This window comes from Cucumis melo, chromosome 11, assembly GCF_025177605.1.
Source record: "Cucumis melo cultivar AY chromosome 11, USDA_Cmelo_AY_1.0, whole genome shotgun sequence".
Lineage (NCBI taxonomy): Eukaryota > Viridiplantae > Streptophyta > Magnoliopsida > Cucurbitales > Cucurbitaceae > Cucumis > Cucumis melo.
The window spans coordinates 6,194,659-6,199,650 of NC_066867.1; the positions used below are offsets into that span (position 1 = coordinate 6,194,659).

A 4,992-nucleotide genomic window follows, 5' to 3' on the forward strand; every position below is an offset into this window, starting at 1 on the left:
TATACAATAAAATCCTAACATTGTAATAACAGTAATTGCCAAGATCTTTGAACTAGGTAATTTTACAAATTGAATTTAGTTAAAGAACAACATGCCTTGATCCATGAATAATCTTCTTGAGGAATTGTGTTTCTCTCACTTGCTTTCCAACCGCTGAATAATTTTACAAGAGCTCTCCAGTTAAAAAGTTGGTCTATTATTATTGTTTTTCTTTTTCTCTCTAATTTCATGAAATGTATATATCGGGTATATTTCTTTTAATAAATAATATTTTAAACAAAATCGTAATAGATGAAAAATATAAATTTAAGGTCTAGGTAGTAACATTTTAATTGAAAATTGGAAGAAAAGAAAATGAGAGGAATAGGAAAAACTAAAAGAAAAAGAAGTTTTTGTTAGAGAAGTTCTTATAGAAAAGAAAAAAGACTTCCAAAAACCCTTTCCTTCTTCAGACGACGGCTGACCAATTTTCAAAAACTCTCTTCAAAAATCCCTCTTAAAAAACCTTCAATCTCTCCATCTCTATCTCCATCTTTTAGTCTTTCTATCTTTAGCAGCCGCCCACTACAACCCACACAAGTACTCTACGGCCGGCTACCATAGACGCAACGAGCTTCAGATGGCATCTCCAGATGCGACGGGCTTCGTCAGATGGCATCTTCAGACGCGCGGGCTTCATCAGACAACATCTTCAGACGCGATGCACTTTAGACGGCAACGTCGACGGGCTTTGGACGGTGAGCCACAGATTTTTTAGTTCCTTCTTCCAAATCCTTTAATACCCTGTTAAACATGGATTTCATGTTGAAAATGATAGATCAAAGGATTAGGGCAAGAGGTGAAGTTTTTTAGTTTAGAGAGTTGTTGAAATAAATGTGCTATTTTCATTCTCTTCTTATTTCATGTCTATGTGTCTAAATTTTCATGATGAAATAAGACTTAATTATTTGTTATTGCTAAATCAGGAGAGTTTATTTCACTACAAAGAATGGAAATCTGCTTGAACTATCTGAGCTTGAGCCTCCAAGGTAAAAAGTTAGGAGGATGAGTCGAAAAAACAAAGACTTAGCTTTCAAAGATAATTTTCCCTTTCAACTAGCATTTGAGTGAAGAGAAATTAAATCTTATATTTTTTACCTTTGCTATTAAAAATGAATAACAGATGGGTAGATCACGGCCAGCCCCGTGACGCCAATGTTGCAGCAATAGCAGATGTTGCTTGTTTCAGAACAGAAATTGTGTATACAATAAGGTTCTTAATTTTTATGTCTATTTACGTGTGTTTCTTTAATTTTCTAACATCTAAATAAAAGCTTCATAATGAACACAATTTTTGTCTAGTTGTCAATGGTTGTGGATAAGTTACACGACAAAACTTACTATAATATTGTGACTTACGCTTTTGAATTTACTCATAGTTCGAACATGATATTAGACTAAGAGGTGCTCTAGTAAACAAACCTTAACAACATTGTTCTATTTGTTGGACAATAATCTATGTTAAACAAACCTCAACTAATGTAGAGCTTGAACTAATCTAAGAAAGGAAAGAAAATAAGGGCTAATAGTTCATTTTCAAAATGTTGTTTATCGAATTAGAAAGATAAACTATTTCTTTTCCATTTTAAATTTATAGATGATCAGATTAAGGTAAAAAAAATTGTGAAAATGCAGCTCTGTGGGAGATCTCTATGAATATGATAGGAACTCAAAGCCTCTGTGGAAGAAGCATGTATGAAAAGATAGAGCAGCACAAGATCTTCGATTGATTCCATCGCGGGGTTGCTATATACATAGCTTGAACGGAGATCCTTCCATATCCCTCTTTCTTTTAACTAAGGTACTAAATAGAGAGAAATTCACCTTGATATTGAGTTATTATGAACCTAAAAGGTTTCTGGATTTCTTGTATTAATCTTCATGTTCTAGATTTTCAGGGTCACACGATGAATGATACCATAGTTTTGAGGGCCTTAAATAGATTATTGATGTCGTGAATTGCAGGCAGATAGTGATGATGATGGACTCCTGACCTTGAAAGATATGACTGAGAACCCATTTGTGTTCTATAGCTCTGTTTTTAGTGAAGATGAGATGGATTATTATCCACACCACGATGAATTTTGTTAGATGGATACAGATGAACAACCACGAAATTCAGTACTTGTAATCTATATATTTTTCATCCTCTTGATATCCTTTTATTGATAATTCACATTTTCTTTCTTTGCTTATAGGTTATATAAAGAAAAAAAAGATTATGGGAGAAAAGAAAACGATATTGAGAAAAATTGAGGATTATCAAGAGATTGATCTTTACAAAATATTAGTTAGAGGTGATTTGCTTGTTTGTTTGTAGTTTATTTAGTTTTATTGATCTTTATAACGAAGATCTGTACAAACAAAATATATACTCTCATAATTATGATTATATCTTGAGAAACTTTTATATATAGAAAAAATGTCAAACTATCAATCAAAATAGTAAAAACAACACTAGTAGATTCCTATCAATTGCTATTAATGATAGACGTGTATCAGCATACAACGTATTTGATGAAATTCCTCAGTGAAGCATTTGGTTGATTTTTAATTGATTTTTGTTTGAGGAAAATTCCATGGCCATGGGAGGAAGCTTTGAGAAAAAGAGAATGAAAAATGAATAGTAAGATTTTAAACTATGATGGTGTATAGCATTAAAATAAATCAATGAAGCATTTATTTTACTGCTTTGTATTACAAAGAGCTTAGAGTATAGAATCTTGGCTGTTGTGTCCTTTCTCTTTTCCTTCTTTAACATCCTTTATTGAGAGGCGGTCCAGCATGGTTAATATAATTGTACCAAGCTAAATTTGATAGACATCAAATCTGGAAGATATTTTTATCCTCAATCTGAAGTGCTTTTGTTAGAATTATCTCAAAGTCTTATGCTGATATTTGGGTGTGTTGTGTAGTATTATCTCAATCTGAAGTGCTTTTCATCAAACTTTTTGTGGCTTCTTGGAGTTTCATTTGTTGGGTTGTTGTTGTTGTTTTTGTTTTTGTTTTTTTGTTTTTTTTTGTCATATTACATTCTTTCATATATTTCTGAATGAAAGCATAGGTTCTTCTAGTGGTTTTGTAGAAGTTCACATGGGAATACTCTTAGGGTACATGGTTTGAAATTATTTTTCAGAACATTGTTTCGAAAATTAACCCAACCTTTGGCCTTCGGCGGTGTGGTCTTCTTGCAAACAACCAAAATTTCCCAAATATAAAGGATGCTCATCATTCCTCCTAAATATATATTGTTTTCTTTAATTTCAGGTTCATGCCATATTGAAGGATCTGGTTCACAAAGCGATGGGTGAAACTCTAGTATGCTCTTGAACCTTGCATATGATACACTTAAATTAAACTCTAGTATGCTCCATATTTTTTTAAGTCTGAAATGGCCCACTGCAATTCTTGAGGTGGTCTACAACTTAAAACAGTTATGTATAGAATTTGATTCATTTACATAATTTGTCTTCAAATATTCGTTAATGAGAGGTGCTTTCTCTTTTCATCCTTGTTTGCTCATGGAAGAAACAGTCAATCGATGTTTAATTAACTTTTTATAATAACATTGATTAGTTTGGTTAGATTGACTTCAGAGTTATAGTTGTTCAAATATGTTTTGAGTTATAGTTTGGTTAGATTGACTTGGGAGTCGTTATAGTTAGTTCTGGCTATTAGAAGCATAGTCAGCGTCTCATCATTTTTCATTGAGGGATAGAATAGCTTTTTTCAAATTACCTTGATAAATTCATTGCATCTATAACTGTTAGCTTGGTTGTAGGGTTGTCATTTGTAAATGTAAATGTTTTGTGGAAGTGTTTTAGATGAAAGCATTTTTAGTATTTCTGATAAGTTTGTTGGAAAATTCTGTTTATAGACCTTTTCATTCGTTAATTTAGAAAATGAATTCTGGCATATATATGCTTCTCATATGTGTCATTATTATGATTTTTTTTTGTTTGGATCACTAATCATGTGATGCTTGTAGTTTTCATAAAATCTTCTCTATTCTCATCGGCTTGTTCTTCATTGACATTTTACAGGAAATGGGATTACTTGAAATAAAACATGGTTTGCTTCAACTAGCAGAGTCTTTAAACTTTCTTCATAGCAATGCACGTCTCATTCACCATGCTATATCTTCGGAGGTATCAATTTTATTTCAACATTTTTTCTTTTTCTGGTAGTTTAAAACTTTTTATTAAGTTTCATGGGAGTATTTGGAGTTTTTTCTAGTGCTTCATTTTAGAACTGAAGTGTTGAATGATAAAAACACCATACAAATGGAGTTTTGTTGATGTATTGAAGTAGGAGAAATTTATGCGTTAAGGTAGGCGTTTTCTATTATAATATAGAAATCATAATATAGTAGGTGTTTATGGATCATGCGTGTGTTTTCTATAGGAGTTTTGTATCTATGTGTTGCCTCTAATATGTTTTGTTCTGGACTTTGTGTGAAGTTTTATAATTCATTTAGCTGAGTTTGTGTGCTGTATTGTTGAATCAATTTTGTTTCCTTTTATTTTCTTACTAGGTTTTGCCAGAATCTATTGGAACAGCGAAGCCATATTTACAGCAATTCATTGATGTAAAGGCATTTTTGTAGGTTTGGTAGGAAAATTTCTGGTTTAAATTTAGTTATTTAAATAGTTTGTTCGTAACAAACCATATATATACCAACACTTAAAGCGATATTATAAAATGTATGTAGGTTTATATTAAAGCGTTCACCTTTTTTTTTTTTTTTTCCATATGTGATTGTATTGGTCTGTGTAATGGTATGTGTAATGGCAGGGCAACATGAAAAACAGAATTCAATAAAAAATAGTGCAAGAAAAATAGTGATTAAAAACAAAATTAAGACATTTAAATGTAAAAAAAAAATTGTCATCGAAAAAGTTTTATTGACAGTTAATTAATGTCATGGAAAGTGAAATGATGACAGTTAATAAG

General features: G+C 31.5%; 1 long non-coding RNA gene across 2 annotated transcripts; it reads left to right on the top strand.

Annotated features, from left to right (window-relative positions):
* Nucleotides 1-444: 444 nt before the first annotated feature.
* LOC107991663 (uncharacterized) lies at nt 445-4,255 on the top strand. 2 transcript variants are annotated; one of them, XR_007815623.1, is made up of 7 exons: nt 445-737; nt 966-1,028; nt 1,163-1,252; nt 1,675-1,840; nt 1,930-2,336; nt 3,307-3,357; nt 4,083-4,255. It is a non-coding gene; the product is annotated as an uncharacterized LOC107991663 (long non-coding RNA). The 2 variants fall into 2 exon arrangements; XR_007815622.1 differs by lacking the exons at nt 966-1,028; nt 1,163-1,252.
* Nucleotides 4,256-4,992: the final 737 nt, after the last annotated feature.